General features: G+C 40.5%; 1 protein-coding gene across 2 annotated transcripts in view; it reads left to right on the forward strand.

The window, feature by feature from the left end:
• Nucleotides 1–21495, forward strand: part of LOC128635618 (uncharacterized) — a 186182-nt gene that overhangs the window by 60367 nt on the left and 104320 nt on the right. The gene's annotated exons all lie outside the window — the stretch shown is intronic.

Consider the following 21495-nt stretch of genomic DNA (forward strand, 5'->3'; position numbering starts at 1 on the left):
TCTCTTTACTTTTGGCTGAAAAGCATCATCCGATTGGCTTATGAGACTGCCGGACGGCAGCCTCCTGAACAATTTACAGCTCATTCTACTAGAGCTGTGGCTTCCACATGGGCCTTCAAGATTGAGGCTTCTGTTGATCAGATCTGTAGGGCTTCCCTGCATACTTTGCCAAATTTTACAAATTCGATACTTATGCTTCTTCGGAGGCTATTTTTGGGAGAAAGGTTTTGCAAGCCGTGGTGCCTTCCGTTTAGGTAACCTGATTTGCTCCCCCCCTTCATCCGTGTCCTAAAGCTTTGGTATTGGTTCCCACAAGTAAGGATGAAACCGTGGACCGGACACACCAATGTTGGAGAAAACAGAATTTATGTTTACCTGATAAATTTCTTTCTCCAACGGTGTGTCCGGTCCACGGCCCGCCCTGGTTTTTTAGTCAGGTTTGAAAAATGTATTTCTTTCTTTATACACTACAGTCACCACGGCACCCTATAGTTTCTCCTTTTTCTCCTAACCATCGGTCGAATGACTGGGGGGCGGAGCCAGAGGGGGGCTATATGGACAGCTCTTGCTGTGTGCTCTCCTTGCCTTTTCCTGTAGGGGAGGAGAATATCCCACAAGTAAGGATGAAACCGTGGACCGGACACACCGTTGGAGAAAGAAATTTATTAGGTAAACATAAATTCTGTTTTTTGTAGGGCATTGCCCTAAGTTAAACTGCTCTTTTACAAAATAAAGTAATTTTTAAAGTAATGTTAGTTTTTTTTTATTTTAATAGTAACTTTAGTATTTTTTAATGCAAGGTTTTTTGGGTTAATTTAGGGGTTGTTAGGTTAGGGGCTTAGTAATTATTTATTGGCATTGTGGGCTTTGGCGGTTTAGGGGTTAATAGATTTATTACCATTGCGTTGTGTGGGTATGGCGGTAATAATAATTGCGGTAATAATAATTGCGTTGTGGGTTAATGGCGGATTAGGGTTAATAGTTTTTTTTAATTTTTTTATTTATATTTTTATTGAGGTGAAGAATGAATCAATACATAGTAACCACAAACATAGGCCTCCAACCCGTGGGGGCAATTTACAGAAAAGTACATTACTGTTCATATACGAAATATGGCATACTAGCACTCCAAGCAATAAAGAACTAATAGCCAGAAGTAACTTCCAGTGAGGTAATGTTGTCTAAGTAATTAATGTACCTATGGATTAACCTCAGCTTTTTCTTAAAATTTTGGTATATAGGACCTCTTTTTAGGTCCTCTCAACTATAACTTCTCATAAATTTCAAAAGACAGTTTACCAACAGTGTACAGTACATTATAAATGAGCTACAATTAGAACAGCTCTAGTGAGATAGTACATTCCTGTTAATACATGAGTGCATAACAATATTTCACAAGTAGGCTATTGAAATAAAATATACATTCAAATAAGGGTAAGGTTATATGCTAAAACGTATCTTTGGTATCCCAAGCTAAACCTAGGTCAATAATATATCCTACTGGCACTCTCAGCCTATGTCTAGCTCATTTTTTCTTTTATAGGAAGGGGAATATTATGTGCCGCTATTTCATATCAAACCTCTAATAAAGAATGGGGAGTTGCTATGGAATCTGCGTTCCTTAGTTTACTTTAGTAAACAGGGCCTAAGGGAAAACCCTTGGGGGGGGGGGGGGGATACAGAGCCAATCCATATATAAAGTAAAACTAGTCCAATAGTACCTTCTCATGGTCTAGAAATGACGTGTGTTTTCAACTGTAAACAAGTAGTAGATAGGCAATTATAGATAGGACCATTCCCTGATGCAGCCAAAAACTACTAATGTACACTACATGTTCTATAGGCGCAGCTGAGCTTTCATATAGGTCTAGATTAAAGACAAGCGCCCAAACATCTCAGGGTAATCGAAAACTAGAAGAAACCCCTTTCTTTCATGTAATTAGCAAGAGTCCATGAGCTAGTGACGTATGGGATATACATTCCTACCAGGAGGGGCAAAGTTTCCCAAACCTCAAAATGCCTATAAATACACCCCTCACCACACTCACAAATCAGTTTTACAAACTTTGCCTCCCGTGGAGGTGGTGAAGTAAGTTTGTGCTAGATTCTACGTTGATATGCGCTTCGCAGCAGGCTGGAGCCCGGTTTTCCTCTCAGTGTGCAGTGAATGTCAGAGGGATGTGAAGAGAGTATTGCCTATTTGAATTCAATGGTCCCTTCTACGGGATCTATTTCATAGGTTCTCTGTTATCGGTCGTAGAGATTCATCTCTTACCTCCCTTTTCAGATCGACGATATACTCTTATATACCATTACCTCTACTGATTCTCGTTTCAGTACTGGTTTGGCTTTCTACTACATGTAGATGAGTGTCCTGGGGTAAGTAAGCCTTATTTTTTGTGACACTCTAAGCTATGGTTGGGCACTTTTATATAAAGTTCTAAATATATGTGTTTAAACATTTATTTGCCTTGATTCAGGATGATCAATATTCCTTATTTCAGACAGTCAGTTTCATTATTTGGGATAATGCATATGAATTAAAACATTTTTTTCTCTTGTTAGGTGTATCCAGTCCACGGATCATCCATTACTTGTGGGATATTCTCCTTCCCAACAGGAAGTTGCAATAGGATCACCCACAGCAGAGCTGCTATATAGCTCCTCCCCTAACTGCCATATCCAGTAATTCTCTTGCAACCTCTCAACATAGCTGGAGGTAGTAAGAGGAAAGTGGTAAAATATAGTTAGTTTTTTCTTCAATCAAAAGTTTATTGTTTTTAAATGGTACCGGAGTGTACTATTTTATCTCAGGCAGCATTTAGAAGAAGAATCTGCCTGCGTTTTTCTATGATCTTAGCAGAAGTAACTAAGATCCACTGCTATTCTCACATATGTCTGAGGAGTGAGGTAACTTCAGAGGGAGAATGGCGTGCAGGGTATCCTGCAATAAGGTATGTGCAGTTAAGTTTTTCTAGGGATGGAATTTGCTAGAAAATGCTGCTGATACCGGATTAATGTAAGTTAAAGCCTAAATACAGTGATTTAATAGCGACTAGTATCAGGCTTGCTATCAGAGGTATATACTCTGATTAATGTGCAATATAAAACGTTTGCTGGCATGTTTAATCGTTTTTATATATGCTTTGGTGATAAAACTTATTGGGGCCTAGTTTTTTTCCACATGGCTGGCTTTATTTTTTCCTAGAAACAGTTTCCTGAGGCTTTCCACTGTTATAGTATAAAAGTTACAGTTGGTGCAGTTAAAATTACAAACTGTGACATTCAGCTTCCCTCAGCAGTCCCCTGCATGCTATAGGACATCTCTGAAGAGCTCAAAAGGCTTCAAAAGTAGGAGCTGTGGCAGTTGTTATGACTGTTTAAAAAACATATTTTTCGTTTTGTAAATCTGTTTTTTGTATTAAGGGGTTAATCATCCATTTGCAAGTGGGTGCAATGCTCTGCTAACTTGTTACATACACTGTAAAAATTTCGTTAGTTTAACTGCCTTTTTTCACTGTTATTTCAAATTTTGGCAATTTGTTTCTCTTAAAGGCACAGTAATGTTTTTTTTTTTTTTTTTTTTTTTTTTTAAATATTGCTTGTTAACTTGATTTAAAGTGTTTTCCAAGCTTGCTAGTCTCATTGCTAGTCTGTATAAACATGTCTGACATAGAGGAAACTCCTTGTTCATTATGTTTAAAAGCCATGGTGGAACCCCATAGGAGAATGTGTACTAAATGTATTGATTTCACTTTAAACAATAAAGATCACCTGTTATCTTTAAAAGAATTATCACCAGAGGATTCTGACGAGGGGGAAGTTATGCCGACTAACTCTCCCCACGTGTCGGACCCTTTGACTCCCGCTCAAGGGACTCACGCTAAAATGGCGCCAAGTACATCAAAGACGCCCATAGCGATTACTTTGCAGGACATGGCGGCAATCATGGATAATACCCTGTCAGCGGTATTAGCCAGACTGCCTGAATTCAGAGGAAAGCGCGATAGCTCTGGGGTTAGACGTAATACAGAGCGTGCAGATGTTTTAAGGCCCATGTCTGATACTGCGTCACAATATGCAGAAGCTGAGGAAGAGCTTCAGTCTGTGGGTGACGTCTCTGACTCGGGGAAACCTGATTCAGATATGTCTACTTTTAAATTTAAGCTTGAGAACCTCCGGGTGTTGCTTGGAGAGGTTTTAGCTGCTCTGAATGACTGTGACACAATTGCAGTGCCAGAGAAATTGTGTAAACTGGATAAATACTACGCGGTGCTGGTGTGTACTGACGTTTTTCCAATACCTAAAAGGTTTACAGAAATTATTACTAAGGAGTGGGACAGACCCGGTGTGCCGTTTTTCCCCCCCTCCTATTTTTAGAAAAATGTTTCCAATAGACGCCACCACACGGGACTTATGGCAGACGGTCCCTAAGGTGGAGGGAGCAGTTTCTACTTTAGCAAAGCGTACCACTATCCCTGTCGAGGACAGTTGTGCTTTTTCAGATCCAATGGATAAAAAATTAGGTTACCTTAAGAAAATGTTTATTCAACAAGGTTTTATCCTGCAGCCCCTTGCATGCATTGCTCCTGTCACTGCTGCTGCGGCGTTCTGGTTTGAGTCTCTGGAAGAGGCCTTTCAGACAGCTACTCCATTGACTGAAATACTTGACAAGCTTAGAACACTTAAGCTAGCTAATTCTTTTGTTTCTGATGCCATTGTTCATTTGACTAAACTAACGGCTAAGAATACTGAATTCGCCATCCAGGCGCGTAGGGCGCTATGGCTTAAATCTTGGTCAGCTGACGTGACTTCAAAGTCTAAATTACTTAACATTCCCTTCAAGGGGCAGACCCTATTCGGGCCTGGTTTGAAGGAAATTATTGCTGACATTACTGGAGGTAAGGGTCATACCCTTCCTCAGGACAGGGCCAAATCAAGGGCCAAACAGTCTAATTTTCGTGCCTTTCGAAACTTCAAGGCAGGTGCAGCATCAACTTCCTCTGCTACAAAACAAGAGGGAACTTTTGCGCAATCCAAGCCGGCCTGGAAATCTAACCAGGCCTGGAGCAAAGGCAAGCAGGCCAGAAAGCCTGCTGCTGCCTCTAAGACAGCATGAAGGAACGGCCCCCTATCCGGCAACGGATCTAGTAGGGGGCAGACTTTCTCTCTTCACCCAGGTGTGGGCAAGAGATGTTCAGGATCCCTGGGCGTTGGAGATCATATCTCAGGGATATCTTCTGGACTTCAAAGCTTCCCCCCCACAAGGGAGATTTCACCTTTCGAGATTATCTGTAAACCACATAAAAAAGAGGCATTCTTACGCTGTGTGCAAGACCTCCTAATAATGGGAATGATCCATCCAGTTCCACAGATGGAACAAGGACAGGGATTTTATTCAAATCTGTTTGTGGTTCCCAAAAAAGAGGGAACCTTCAGACCAATTTTGGATCTAAAGATCTTAAACAAATTCCTCAAGAGTTCCATCGTTCAAAATGGAAACTATTCGGACAATCCTACCTATGATCCAGGAGGGTCAGTACATGACCACAGTGGATATGAAGGATGCTTACCTTCACATACCGATTCACAAAGATCATCATCGGTTCCTAAGGTTTGCCTTTCTAGACGGCATTACCAGTTTGTGGCTCTTCCCTTCGGGTTAGCTACAGCCCCAAGAATTTTTACAAAGGTTCTGGGGTCTCTTCTGGCGGTCCTAAGACCACAGGGCATAGCAGTGGCCCCTTATCTAGACGACATCCTGATACAGGCGTCAAACTTCCAAATTGCCAAATCTCATACGGACATAGTGTTGGCATTTCTGAGGTCGCATGGGTGGAAAGTGAACGAGGGAAAGAGTTCTCTATCACCCCTCACAAGGGTTTCCTTCCTAGGAACTCTGATAGATTCTGTAGAAATGAAAATTTACCTGACGGAGTCCAGGTTATCAAAGCTTCTAAATTCCTGCCGTGTTCTTCACTACATTCCGCGCCCTTCGGTGGCTCAGTGCATGGAAGTGATCGGCTTAATGGTAGCGGCGATGGACATAGTGCCATTTGCGCGCCTACATCTCAGACCGCTGCAATTATGCATGCTCAGTCAGTGGAATGGGGATTACACAGATTTGTCCCCTCTGCTAAATCTGGATCAAGAGACCAGAGATTCTCTTCTCTGGTGGCTATCTCGGGTCCATCTGTCCAAAGGTATGACCTTTCGCAGGCCAGATTGGACAATTGTAACAACAGATGCCAGCCTTCTAGGTTGGGGTGCAGTCTGGATTTCCCTGAAGGCTCAGGGATCGTGGACTCAGGAGGAGAAACTCCTCCCAATAAATATTCTGGAGTTAAGAGCAATATTCAATGCTCTTCTAGCTTGGCCTCATTTAGCAACCCTGAGGTTCATCAGATTTCAGTCGGACAACATCACGACTGTGGCTTACATCAACCATCAAGGGGGGACCAGGAGCTCCCTAGCGATGTTAGAAGTCTCCAAGATAATTCGCTGGGCAGAGACTCACTCTTGCCATCTATCAGCGATCCATATCCCAGGTGTAGAGAACTGTGAGGCGGATTTTCTAAGTCATCAGACTTTTCATCCGGGGGAGTGGGAACTCCATCAGGAGGTGTTTGCTCAATTGGTTCATCGTTGGGGCACACCAGAATTGGATCTCATGGTGTCTTGCCAGAACGCCAAGCTTCCTTGTTACGGATCCAGGTCCAGGGACCCAGAAGCGACGCTGATAGATGCTCTAGCAGCACCGTGGTTCTTCAACCTGGCTTATGTGTTTCCACCGTTTCCTCTGCTCCCTCGACTGATTGCCAAAATCAAACAGGAGAGAGCAAGGTCCTTTCAATCATCCAAATCTAATTTCTCTGAGACTGACTGCCTGGAGATTGAACGCTTGATTTTATCAAGGCGTGTCTTCTCCGAGTCAGTCATTGATACCTTAATACAGGCACGAAAGCCTGTAACCAGGAAAATCTACTATAAGATATGGCGCAAATATCTTCATTGGTGTGAATCCAAGAATTACTCATGGGGGGGTAGTTATCAAGCCGTCTACTTTTCTGGCTTCGCCGGCCCAATACGTCCGCCTAAGCTCGCCTACCTTCGCCGCCGCGGACCTTGAATACGTTCGCCTAAGTTATCAAATAAAGCTGTCAAAAAGCCGCGGGGCGATGAGCAGCGGACTGTGACAGTTATCACTCATCCGATCTCGCTGCCCTTCGGCTTTTTCCCAGCTTTATTGCTAGCCTGTCACTAAGCACTCACACTAAACTACACTGTTCTACCCCCTATACCGGCGCCCCCGGAGGCCCCCGCAACTAAATAAAGTTACTAACCCCTAAACCGCCGCTCCTAGACCCCGCCGCAAGTCTTATAAATGTATTAACCCCTAAACCGCCGCTCCTAGACCCCGCCGCAAGTCTTATAAATGTATTAACCCCTAAACCGCCGCTCCTAGACCCCGCCGCAAGTCTTATAAATGTATTAACCCCTAAACCGCCGCTCCCGGACACCGCTGCCACCTACATTATACCTAGTAACCCCTATCCTGCCCCCCCTATACCGTCGCCCTCTATTATAAAATTATTAACCCCTATCCTGCTGATCCCGCACCTCTCCGCAACTAAATAAATAGTTTAACCCCTAAACCGCCGCTCCATGAACCCGCCGCAACCTATAATAAATTTATTAACCCCTATCCTGCCCCCCACTACGCCGCCGCCACTGTAATAAAATGATTAACCCCTAAACCTAAGTCTAACCCTAACCATAACGCCCCCCTAACTTAAATATTAATTAAATACATCTAAATAAATTAACTCTTATTAACTAAATGAATCCTATTTAAAACTAAATACTTACTTATAAAATAAACCCTAATATAGCTACAATATAAATAATAATTATATTCTAGCTATCTTAGGATTTATATTTATTTTACAGGTACCTTTCAATTTATTTTAACCATGTACAATAACTATTAAATAGTTATTAACTATTTAATAGCTTACCTAGCTAAAATAAAGAGAAATTTACCTGTGAAATAAATCCTAACCTAAGTTACAATTACACCTAACACTACACTATACTTTAATAAATTATTCCTATTTAAAAATAAATACTTACCTGTAAAATAAACCCTAAGATAGCTACAATGTAATTAATACTTATATTATAGCTATCTTAGGATTTATATTTAGTTTACAGGTAACTTTGTATTTATTTTAGCTAGTTAGAATAGTTATTAAATAGTTATTAACTATTTAATAACTACCTAGCTAAAAGAAATACAAAATTACCTGTAAAATAAATCCTAACTTAAGTTACAATTAAACCTAATACTACACTATCATTAAATTAACTAAATAAACTACCTACAAATAACTACAATGAAATACAATTACATAAACTAACTAAAGTACAAAAAATAAAAAAAGCTAAGTTACAAAAAATAAAAAATTAAGTTACAAACATGTTAAAAATATTACAACAATTTTAAGCTACTTACACCTAATCTAAGCCCCCTAATAAAATAACAAACCCCCCCAAAATAAAAAAAATCCCTACCCTATTCTAAATTACATAAATTTCAAAGCTCTTTTACCTTACCAGCCCTTAAAAGGGCCATTTGTGGGGGCATGCCCCAAAAAGTTCAGCTCTTTTGCCTGTAAAAGAAAAATACAACCCCCCCCCCCAACATTAAAACCCACCACCCACATACCCCTAATCTAACCCAAACCCCCCTTACAAAAACCTAACACTAATCCCCTGAAGATCATCCTACCTTGAGTCGTCTTCACTCAGCCGAGCAGCGATGGAACCGAAGTGGACATCCGGAGCGGAAGAAGTTAATCCTCCAAGCGGCGCTGAAGAAATCTTCCATCCGATGAAGTCATCATCCAGGCGGCGCTGAAGAAGTCTTCGATCCGGCCGATGTCATCTTCAAAGAGGCGCTGAAGAGGTCTTCTATCCGGGCGAAGTCATCTTCCAAGCCGGGTCTTGAATCTTCCTTCCGCCGACGCGGAACCACCTTCTTCACCGACGGACTACGACGAATGACGGCTCCTTTAAGGGACGTCATCCAAGATGGCGTCCCCTCAATTCCGATTGGCTGATAGGATTCTATCAGCCAATCGGAATTAAGGTAGGAAAATCTGATTGGCTGATGGAATCAGCCAATCAGATTCAAGTTCAATCCGATTGGCTGATCCAATCAGCCAATCAGATTGAGCTCGCATTCTATTGGCTGATCGGAACAGCCAATAGAATGCGAGCTCAATCTGATTGGCTGATTCCATCAGCCAATCAGATTTTTCCTACCTTAATTCCGATTGGCTGATAGAATCCTATCAGCCAATCGGAATTGAGGGGACGCCATCTTGGATGACGTCCCTTAAAGGAGCCGTCATTCGTCGTAGTCCGTCGGTGAAGAAGGTGGTTCCGCGTCGGCGGAAGGAAGATTCAAGACCCGGCTTGGAAGATGACTTCGCCCGGATAGAAGACCTCTTCAGCGCCTCTTTGAAGATGATATCGGCCGGATCGAAGACTTCTTCAGCGCCGCCTGGATGATGACTTCATCGGATGGAAGATTTCTTCAGCGCCGCTTGGAGGATTAACTTCTTCCGCTCCGGATGTCCTCTTCAGTTCCATCGGTGGCTCGGCTGAGTGAAGACGACTCAAGGTAGGATGATCTTCAGGGGATTAGTGTTAGGTTTTTGTAAGGGGGGTTTGGGTTAGATTAGGGGTATGTGGGTGGTGGGTTTTAATGTTGGGGGGGGGTTGTATTTTTCTTTTACAGGCAAAAGAGCTGAACTTTTTGGGGCATGCCCCCACAAATGGCCCTTTTAAGGGCTGGTAAGGTAAAAGAGCTTTGAAATTTATGTAATTTAGAATAGGGTAGGGATTTTTTTTATTTTGGGGGGGTTTGTTATTTTATTAGGGGGCTTAGATTAGGTGTAAGTAGCTTAAAATTGTTGTAATATTTTTAACATGTTTGTAACTTAATTTTTTATTTTTTGTAACTTAGCTTTTTTTATTTTTTGTACTTTAGTTAGTTTATGTAATTGTATTTCATTGTAGTTATTTGTAGGTAGTTTATTTAGTTAATTTAATGATAGTGTAGTATTAGGTTTAATTGTAACTTAAGTTAGGATTTATTTTACAGGTAATTTTGTATTTCTTTTAGCTAGGTAGTTATTAAATAGTTAATAACTATTTAATAACTATTCTAACTAGCTAAAATAAATACAAAGTTACCTGTAAACTAAATATAAATCCTAAGATAGCTATAATATAAGTATTAATTACATTGTAGCTATCTTAGGGTTTATTTTACAGGTAAGTATTTATTTTTAAATAGGAATAATTTATTAAAGTATAGTGTAGTGTTAGGTGTAATTGTAACTTAGGTTAGGATTTATTTCACAGGTAAATTTCTCTTTATTTTAGCTAGGTAAGCTATTAAATAGTTAATAACTATTTAATAGTTATTGTACATGGTTAAAATAAATTGAAAGGTACCTGTAAAATAAATATAAATCCTAAGATAGCTAGAATATAATTATTATTTATATTGTAGCTATATTAGGGTTTATTTTAAAGGTAAGTATTTAGTTTTAAATAGGATTCATTTAGTTAATAAGAGTTAATTTATTTAGATGTATTTAATTAATATTTAAGTTAGGGGGCGTTAGGGTTAGGGTTAGACTTAGGTTTAGGGGTTAATAATTTTATTACAGTGGCGGCGGCGTAGTGGGGGGCAGGATAGGGGTTAATAAATTTATTATAGGTGGCGACGGTGTAGGGGGGGCAGATTAGGGGTTAATAAATTTATTATAGGTGGCGACGGTGTAGGGGGGGCAGATTAGGGGTTAATAAATTTATTATAGGTGGCGACGGTGTAGGGGGGGGCAGGATAGGGGTTAATACATTTAATATAGGTTGCGGCGGGTTCAGGGAGCGGCGGTTTAGGGGTTAATACATTTATTATAGTTGCGGTGGGCTCCGGGAGCGGCGGTTTAGGGGTTAATATGTATAGAGTAGCTTGCGGTGGACTCCGGGAGCGGCGGTTTAGGGGGTAATAACTTTATTTAGTTGCGGCGGTGTAGGGGGGTCAGATTAGTGGTGTTTAGACTCGGGGTACATGTTAGGGTGTTAGGTGTAGACAGCTCCCATAGAAATCAATGGGATGTCTGTCAGCAGCGAACTTGTACTTTCGCTATGGTCAGACTCCCATTGATTCCTATGGGATCCGCCGCCTCCAGGGGTGGCGGATTGAAAACCAGGTACGCTGGGCCGTAAAAGTGCCGAGCGTACCTGCTAGTTTTTTGATAGCTAGCAAAAGTAGTGAGAATGTGCCGCACTTGTGTGCGGAACATCTGGAGTGACGTAAGAATCGATCTGTGTCGGACTGAGTCCGGCGGATCGAAGCTTACGTCACAAAATTCTACTTTTGCCGGTCTCGAGCCTTTGATAACTAAGGCGAATCAGCCTCGCCACAAATACGCTGCGGAATTCCAGCGTATTTGAGGTTGACGGCTTGATAACTACCCCCCACAGAGTAAGGTTAGGATTCCTAGGATATTGTCCTTTCTCCAAGAGGGTTTGGATAAAGGATTATCAGCTAGTTCTTTAAAGGGACAGATTTCTGCTCTGTCTATCCTTTTGCACAAGCGTCTGGCAGAGGTTCCAGACGTCCAGGCATTTTGTCAGGCTTTGGTTAGAATTAAGCCTGTGTTTAAACCTGTTGCTCCTCCATGGAGCTTAAACTTGGTTCTTAAGGTTCTTCAAGGAGTTCCGTTTGAACCCCTTCATTCCATTTTATCTTGGAAAGTTCTGTTTTTGATGGCTATTTCCTCGGCTCGTAGAGTCTCTGAGTTATCAGCTTTACAATGTGATTCTCCTTATCTGATTTTCCATACAGATAAAGTAGTTCTGCGTACAAAACCTGGGTTTTTACCTAAGGTAGTTTCCAACAAAAATATCAATCAAGAGATTGTTGTTCCATCATTGTGTCCTAATCCTTCTTCAAAGAAGGAACGTCTTTTACATAATTTGGACGTAGTCCGTGCTTTAAAGTTTTACTTACAAGCGACTAAAGATTTTCGTCAAACATCTTCCCTGTTTGTTGTTTACTCTGGACAGAGGAGAGGTCAAAAGGCTTCGGCAACCTCTCTTTCTTTTTGGCTTCGGAGCGTAATACGCTTAGCCTATGAGACTGCTGGACAGCAGCCCCCTGAAAGGATTACAGCTCATTCTACTAGAGCTGTGGCTTCCATCTGGGCCTTTAAAAATGAGGCTTCTGTTGAACAGATTTGCAAAGCGGCGACTTGGTCTTCGCTTCATACCTTTTCAAAATTTTACAAATTTGATACTTTTGCTTCTACGGAGGCTATTTTTGGGAGAAAGGTTCTACAGGCAGTGGTCCCTTCCGTTTAAGTACCTGCCTTGTCCCTCCCTTCATCTGTGTACTTTAGCTTTGGTATTGGTATCCCACAAGTAATGGATGATCCGTGGACTGGATACACCTAACAAGAGAAAACATAATTTATGCTTACCTGATAAATTTATTTCTCTTGTGGTGTATCCAGTCCACGGCCCGCCCTGTCCTTTTAAGGCAGGTCTAAATTTTAAACTACAGTCACCACTGCACCCTATGGTTTCTCCTTTCTCGGCTAGTTTCGGTCGAATGACTGGATATGGCAGTTAGGGGAGGAGCTATATAGCAGCTCTGCTGTGGGTGATCCTCTTGCAACTTCCTGTTGGGAAGGAGAATATCCCACAAGTAATGGATGATCCGTGGACTGGATACACCACAAGAGAAATAAATTTATCAGGTAAGCATAAATTATGTTTTTCTTACCTTAAAAATTTACTTTTTTCCCTGTGGGCTGTTAGGCTCGCGGGGGCTGAAAATGCTTCATTTTATTGTGTTATTCTTGGCGCGGACTTTTTTGGCGCAAAAAAATTCTTTGTCATTTCCGGCGTCATACTTGTCGCCGGAAGTTGTTCGTGTTTACGTAATTTTTTTGACGTTTTGCGCCAAAAATGTCGGCGTCACCGGATGTGGCGTCATTTTTGGCGCCAAAAGCATTGGGTGCCAATAATGTGGGCGGCTTTTTTGGCGCTAAAAAATTTGGGCGTCATTATTCTCTCCACCTTTTTTCACATTATTTAAGTCTCATTTTTCATTTGCTTCTGGTTGCTAGAAGCTTGTTCATTGGCATTTTTTCCCATTCCTGAAACTGCCTTTTAAGGAATTTGATAGATTTTGCTTTATATGTTGTTTTTTCTCTTACATATTGCAAGATGTCTCAGATTGACCCTGGATCAGAAGCTACTTCTGGAAAAACGCTACCTGATGCTGGTTCCACCAAAGTTAAGTGTATCTGCTGTAAACTTGTGGTAACTGTCCCTCCGGCTGTAGTTTGAGATGAATATCATGATAAACTTGCTAATGCAGATAGTATTTCCATTAGTAATATACCATTACCTGTTGCTGTTCCATCAACATCTAATACTCAGGATGTTCCTGTTAATATAAGAGATTTTGTTTCTAAATCTATTAGGAAGGCTATGTCTGTTATTCCTCCTTCCAGTAAACGGAAAAGGTCTTTTAAAACTTCACATTTTTCAGATGAATTTTTAAATGAACATCATCATTCTGATTTGTCTGTTTCTGATGATGATTTTTCTGGTTCAGAGGATTCTGTCTCAGATATTGACACTGATAAATCTTCATATTTATTTAAAATGGAATTTATTCGTTCTTTACTTAAAGAAGTCTTAATCGCATTAGAGATGGAGGAATCTGGTCCTCTTGTTACTAAATCTACTAAGCGTTTAAATTCGGTTTTTAAACCTCCTACAGTTATTCCGGAAGTTTTTCCTGTCCCTGATGCTATTTCTGAAGTAATTTCTAGGGAATGGAATAATCTGGGTAATTCATTTACTCCTTCTAAAAGGTTTAAGAAATTGTATCCTGTGTCCTGTGCCATCTGACAGATTAGAGTTTTGGGACAAAATCCCTAAAGTTGATGGGGCTATCTCTACTCTCGCTAAACGTACTACTATTCCTACGGCAGATAGTACTTCCTTTAAGGATCCTTTAGATAGGAAAATTGATTCCTTTCTAAGGAAAGCTTATTTATGTTCAGGTAATCTTCTTAGGCCTGCTATTTCTTTGGCTGATGTTGCGGCAGCTTCCACTTTTTGGTTGGAGGCTTTGGCACAACAAGTGTCAGATCATAATACTCATAGCATTGTTAAACTTCTTCAACATGCTAATAACTTTATTTGTGATGCCATCTTTGATATCATTAGAGTTGATGTCAGGTATATGTCTTTAGCTATTTTAGCTAGAAGAGCTTTATGGCTTAAAACTTGGAATGCAGATATGTCTTCTAAGTCAACTTTGCTTTCCCTTTCTTTCCAAGGTAATAAATTGTTTGGTTCCCAGTTGGATTATATTATTTCAACTGTTACTGGGGGGAAAGGAACTTTTTTACCTCAGGATAAAAAATCTAAAGGTAAATATAGGGCTGCTAATCGTTTTCGTTCCTTTCGTCAGAATAAGGAACAGAAGCCTGATCCTTCCCCTAAAGGAACAGTTTCTGTTTGGAAACCATCTCCAGTCTGGAATAAATCCAAGCCTTTTAGAAAGCAAAAGCCAGCTCCCAAGTCCACATGAAGGTGCGGCCCTCATTCCAGCACAGCTGGTAGGGGGCAGATTACGATTTTTCAAGGAAATTTGGATCAATTCGATTCAGTCTTTGGATTCAGAACATTGTTTCACAAGGGTACAGAATAGGTTTCAAAGTAAGGCCTCCTGCAAGAAGATTTTTTCTTTCTCGCATTCCAATAAACCCAGTGAAGGCTCAAACATTTCTGAAATGTGTTTCAGATCTAGAGTTGGCTGGAGTAATTGTGCCAGTTCCAGTTCTGGAACAGGGTCTGGGGTTTTACTCCAATCTATTCATTGTACCTAAGAAGGAGAATTCCTTCAGACCAGTTCTGGATTTAAAAATATTGAATCGTTATGTAAGGATACCAACATTCAAAATGGTAACTATAAGGACTATTCTGCCTTTTGTTTAGCAAGGGCATTATATGTCCACAATAGATTTACAGGATGCATATCTGCATATTCCGATTCATCCAGATCACTATCAGTTTCTGAGATTCTCTTTTCTAGACAAGCATTACCAGTTTGTGGCTCTGCCGTTCGGCCTAGCAACAGCTCCAAGGATTTTTTCAAAGGTTCTCGGTGCCCTGCTATCTGTAATCAGAGAACAGGGTATTGTGGTATTTCCTTATTTGGACGATATCTTGGTGCTTGCTCAGTCTTCACATTTTAGCAGAATTTCATACGAATCGACTTGTGTCATTTCTTCAAGAACATGGTTGGAGGATCAATTTACCAAAGAGTTCATTGATTCCTCAGACAAGGGTAACCTTTTTAGGTTTCCAAATAGATTCAGTGTCCATGACTTTGTCTCTGACGGACAAGAGACGTCTGAAATTGGTTTCAGCTTGTCGAAACCTTCAGTCTCAATCATTCCCTTCGGTAGCCTTATGCATGGAAATTCTAGGTCTTATGGCTGCTGCATCGGACGCGATCCCCTTTGCTCGTTTTCACATGCGACCTCTTCAGCTTTGTATGCTGAACCAGTGGTGCAGGGATTATACAAAGATATCACAGTTAATATCTTTAAATCCGATTGTGCGACACTCTCTGACGTGGTGGACAGATCACCATCGTTTAGTTCAAGGGGCTTCTTTTTTTCTCCCAACCTGGACTGTGATCTCAACAGATGCGAGTCTGACAGGTTGGGGAACTGTATGGGGGTCTCTGACAGCGCAGGGGGTTTGGGAATCTCAGGAGGCGAGATTACCCATCAACATTTTGAAACTCCGTGCGATTTTCAGAGCTCTTCAGTCATGGCCTCTTCTGAAGAGAGAATCGTTCATTTGTTTTCAGACGGACAATGTCACGACCGTGGCATATGTCAATCATCAAGGGGGGACTCACAGTCCTCTGGCTATGAAAGAAGTATCTCGGATACTTGCTTGGGCGGAATCCAGCTCCTGTCTAATTTCTGCGGTTCACATCCCAGGTGTAGACAATTGGGAAGCGGATTATCTCAGTCGCCAGACGTTACATCCGGGCGAATGGTCTCTTCACCCAGAGGTGTTTCTTCAGATTGTTCAAATCTGGGGTCTTCCAGAAATAGATCTTATGGCCTCTCATCTAAACAAGAAACTTCCCAGGTATCTGTCCAGATCCAGGGATCCTCAGGCGGAGGCAGTGGATGCATTGTCACTTCCTTGGAAGTATCATCCTGCCTATATCTTTCCGCCTCTGGTTCTTCTTCCAAGAGTGATCTCCAAGATTCTAAAAGAGCGTTCGTTTGTTCTGCTGGTGGCTCCAGCATGGCCTCACAGGTTTTGGTATGCGGATCTTGTTCGGATGGCTACTTGCCAACCTTGGACTCTTCCGTTAAGACCAGACCTTCTATCTCAAGGTCCTTTTTTCCATCAGGATCTCAAATCATTAAATTTGAAGGTATGGAGATTGAACGCTTGATTCTCAGTCATAGAGGTTTCTCTGACTCCGTAATTAATACTATGTTACAGGCTCGTAAATCTGTGTCTAGGAAGATATATTATCGAGTCTGGAAGACTTACATTTCTTGGTGCTCTTCTCATCAATTTTCCTGGCATTCTTTTAGAATTCCTAGAATTTTACAATTTCTTCAGGATGGTCTGGATAAGGGTTTGTCTGCAAGTTCTTTGAAAGGACAAATTTCTGCTCTTTCTGTGTTGTTTCACAGAAAGATTGCTAATCTTCCTGATATTCATTGTTTTGTACAGGCTTTGGTTCGTATAAAACCTGTCATTAGGTCAATCTCCCCTCCTTGGAGTTTGAATTTGGTTTTGGGGGCTTTACAAGCTCCTCCGTTTGAACCTATGCATTCTCTGGACATTAAATTACTTTCTTGGAAAGTTCTGTTCCTTTTGGCCATCTCTTCTGCTAGAAGAGTTTCAGAGTTATCTGCTCTTTCTTGTGAATCTCCTTTTCTGATTTTTCATCAGGATAAGGCGGTGTTGCGGACTTCATTTACATTTTTACCTAAAGTTGTGAACTCTAACAACATTAGTAGAGAAATTGTGGTACCTTCATTGTGTCCTAATCCTAAGAATTCTAAGGAAAGATCGTTGCATTCTTTGGATGAAGCTTCGGTTGATCAATTTGCAAAGCAGCCACTTGGTCTTCTTTGCATACTTTTACTAAATTCTACCATTTTGATGTGTTTTCTTCTTCTGAAGCAGTTTTTGGTAGAAAAGTACTTCAGGCAGCTGTTTCAGTTTGATTCTTCTGCTTATAATTTCAGTTTTTTTCATTATAAGATTAAAACTTTATTTTGGGGTGTGGATTATTTTTTCAGCGGAATTGGCTGTCTTTATTTTATCCCTCCCTCTCTAGTGACTCTTGCGTGGAAGTTCCACATCTTGGGTATTTATTATCCCATACGTCACTAGCTCATGGACTCTTGCTAATTACATGAAAGAAAACATAATTTATGTAAGAACTTACCTGATAAATTCATTTCTTTCATATTACCAAGAGTCCATGAGGCCCACCCTTTTTTGTGGTGGTTATGATTTTTTTGTATAAAGCACAATTATTCCAATTCCTTATTTTTTATGCTTTCGCACTTTTTTCTTATCACCCCACTTCTTGGCTATTCGTTAAACTGATTTGTGGGTGTGGTGAGGGGTGTATTTATAGGCATTTTGAGGTTTGGGAAACTTTGCCCCTCCTGGTAGGAATGTATATCCCATACGTCACTAGCTCATGGACTCTTGCTAATATGAAAGAAATGAATTTATCAGGTAAGTTCTTACATAAATTATGTTTTTTAGTTTAAGAGTATGGAGTAATATGGATTTCGAAAACAGAGGGCTATACGTAACCACTGTAGGTAGTGCTATCAAAACTATAGGGTTGAAGATTACGAGGAAATACGGGTAGATCATCCCGGCCGCAGACGGCCCACCTCTTTCTATACATAATTCAAGCTCAACCCAAATATATATTGAACGGCGTTAGATTACTTCCTACGGGTTTAGGTATAAATATGTTGCACAGTGATATAACCGATTAAAAAAATCCAAATATATATAACAATCCTCAATGAAAAAAGCAAAAAGAGCTGTACAGTAATATTTATCATTATAGCTCTGGCTCAGGGGCACGGGCCCCAAAGCCCAGAGCAGACGGTAGCACCATTGCGTAACAGGAACTGTGCAACACATTATATAAATATGAAATATAAACGATTGCAAAATAATATTGCAAGGAAAAACCGGTGCTATATTGAATAAACCATCTCCATTTCTTTATTTAAAATCATTCAATCAACGGGTGTTTCTCCTGTATTAAAAATATAGCATACAGTTGGGGTGCCTGAAAACAAAAATAAATAGGTACAAGTTTAAAAAATCCCTCCTACATTTACATAGATATCTTAAACAACTTAACTCTAAATAACTCAACTGAGCACACATAGTCATGTAGCTGTATAGAGGGAAAAGTGAGTCCCAGAACAAAAAACCCATAATATTAAATGATAGTGTACAGCATATTACACAGTATCTCTGGACTCAGATCTTACTAGAAATAACCTGCATAAAAACAAGAATAAGTAGGTACACGGTACAAAAACCTCTAACAGTTGCATAGATATCTTAAACAAATTAACTCTAAATAACTTGACAGAACACACACATTTATGTTGCTATATAAAGGGGAAAATGAGTCTCAGGACTGAAAACCCTAAGATTAGATGATAGTGTCTAGCATATTGCGCAGTATCTCTGGGTACAGATCTTGCTAAAAATATCTTTATCCTGCTTCAAAGTAATTCAAGCGCACTACAAAGCCGATGATGAGGCCTCGGGACTGAAGGAAGTTCTCATCCCTAGGCGGACTCTGTACCCCAAGAGCGCTCTGGTAGATTAGGCTATAGGCAAGGGCTGTATGTAATCGCTCCCATATACCCATTCCGCTTCTCTGAGGTATATCTGCCAGTGACGGTGCCTTTAAAATGTTAAATAGAACCTCCCAATGCAAATCATATGGCTTATTCAAAGTTTTCAGTTCTTTGCTGTCATCTGGCATATTGATTCTCCAAACCTCTTTTGCGTTGCCTCGTGGTATATCAAGCACCGGCTCTATTAGTAGATCTTCTGTACCTTTACACTGTGCCATCCGAACGATCCGGCTCAAAACAAACTCTGCCATGTCTGTATACAAGTAATATTGGTTCTGTAGATATTGTGGCTAAAAGCTAGAAACGGAGGACTCCTCTATGACATCAGAGAGCAATGGCGGCTTTCGCGCCAATTACTCCCCATAATTACGGCAACAAATAGTCATGTCAGGCAGGGATTTCTAATGCTATTTTACCTCCGTAGCACCTCTTTGTCGGTCTCTCTGCTTCAAACCCGATAGGGAATTTTAAAAGTCTCCGGTGTTTTTCTCGTTAGTAACTCCGACCTCCACAAGCCTCAATATCCTCTTTGGGCAGAATAAACAGTGAATCTATATCTGATCTGATTATTTTAGGTCAGCCTGTATTCCACTCTAATAAAATGCCTGTTTGTTATTAAAAAAAAGACAAATTAACCACTTTTGGACGTTATATAAAAGAAAGCTAGCAGGAGCTCTGTCAAGCTGCGTCTTCTCTCCTCTCAGGCTAGCTCCGCCCCCCCTAGGGTTAATAGTTTTATTAGGTAGTTTGAGATGTTGGGGTTGGCGGATTTTAAGGGTAAATACTTTAGTTATTACTTGCGTTGTGGGTTTGATGGCGGATATAGTGGTTAATAATTTAGTTATTACTTGCGGTATGGGTTTGATGGCGGATATAGGGGTTAATAATTTAGTTATTACTTGCGGTATGGGTTTGATGGAGGATATAGGGGTTAATAATTTAGTTATTACTTGCGTTGTGGGTTTGATGGCGGATATAGGGGTTAATAATTTAGTTATTACTTGCGGTGTAGGTTTGATGGCGGATATAGGGGTTAATAATTTAGTTATTACTTGCGTTGTGGGTTTGATGGCGGATATAGTGGTTAATAATTAATTACTTACGTTGTGGGTTTGATGGCGGATATAGTGGTTAATAATTTAGTTATTACTTGTGTAGGTTTGATGGAGGATATAGGGGTTAATAATTTAGTTATTACTTGCGGTATGGGTTTGATGGAGGATATAGGGGTTAATAATTTAGTTATTACTTGCGGTATGGGTTTGATGGCGGATATAGGGGTAAATAATTTAGTTATTACTTGCGGTATGGGTTTGATGGCAGATATAGGGGTTAATAATTTAGTTATTACTTGCGGTGTAGGTTTGATGGCAGATTTAGGGGTTAATAATTTAGTTATTACTTGCGGTATGGGTTTGATGGCTGATATAGGGGTTAATAATTTAGTTATTACTTGCGTTGTGGGTTTGATGGAGGATATAGGGGTTAATAATTTAGTTATTACTTGCGTTGTGAGTTTGATGGCGGATATAGGGGTTAATAATTTAGTTATTACTTGCGTTGTGGGTTTGATGGAGGATATAGGGGTTAATAATTTAGTTATTACTTGCGGTATGGGTTTGATGGCGGATATAGGGGTTAATAATTTAGTTATTACTTGCGGTGTAGGTTTGATGGCAGATTTAGGGGTTAATACGAGGTAAAATTACGTGCGTCGTCGTATATGTAATCTCGCCCCAGATCAGAAAATGTGGCCTCTAATTATTGGAATACGTAGAACGGATAACAATCACCTCATTAAATACAGTAGAACTGCATAATAAAAAGACAATGCAATAGCACTTACTCAGAATTTTAAATAAACAGTAGATTTTTTTTTTTTCTGAAAATTTTCAAAATGTACTTGAATTTGACAGCCACATGAATCTGACAGCAATCAGCCAATCACTGACTCATATGTATACGGCGTTGATGCATCAGAAAGTGTGTGTATATAACTGTATCATGTGACAGCCATCAGCCAATCACAGACTCATATGCTTTACACTGTGATCTCTTGCACATGCTCAGTAGTAACTTGTGCCTCAGACAGTATGTATATAACTGTATCATGTGACAGCCATCAGCTAATCAAAGACTCATATACGTATACACTGTGATGTCTTGCACATGCTCAGTAGTAACAGGTGCATCAGACAGTGTGGATATAACTGTATCATGTGACAGCCATCAGCCAATCACAGGCTCATATACGTATACACTGTGATGTCTTGCACATGCTCAGTAGGAGGAGGTGCCGCAGACAGTGTGCATATAACTGTATCATGTGACAACCATCAGCCAATCACAGACTCGTATACGTATACAATGGGATGTCTTGCACATGCTCAGTAGGAGGTGGTGCCTCAGACAGTGTGCATATAACTGTATCATG

This window comes from Bombina bombina, chromosome 7, assembly GCF_027579735.1.
Source record: "Bombina bombina isolate aBomBom1 chromosome 7, aBomBom1.pri, whole genome shotgun sequence".
NCBI classification, from domain to species: Eukaryota; Metazoa; Chordata; class Amphibia; order Anura; family Bombinatoridae; genus Bombina; species Bombina bombina.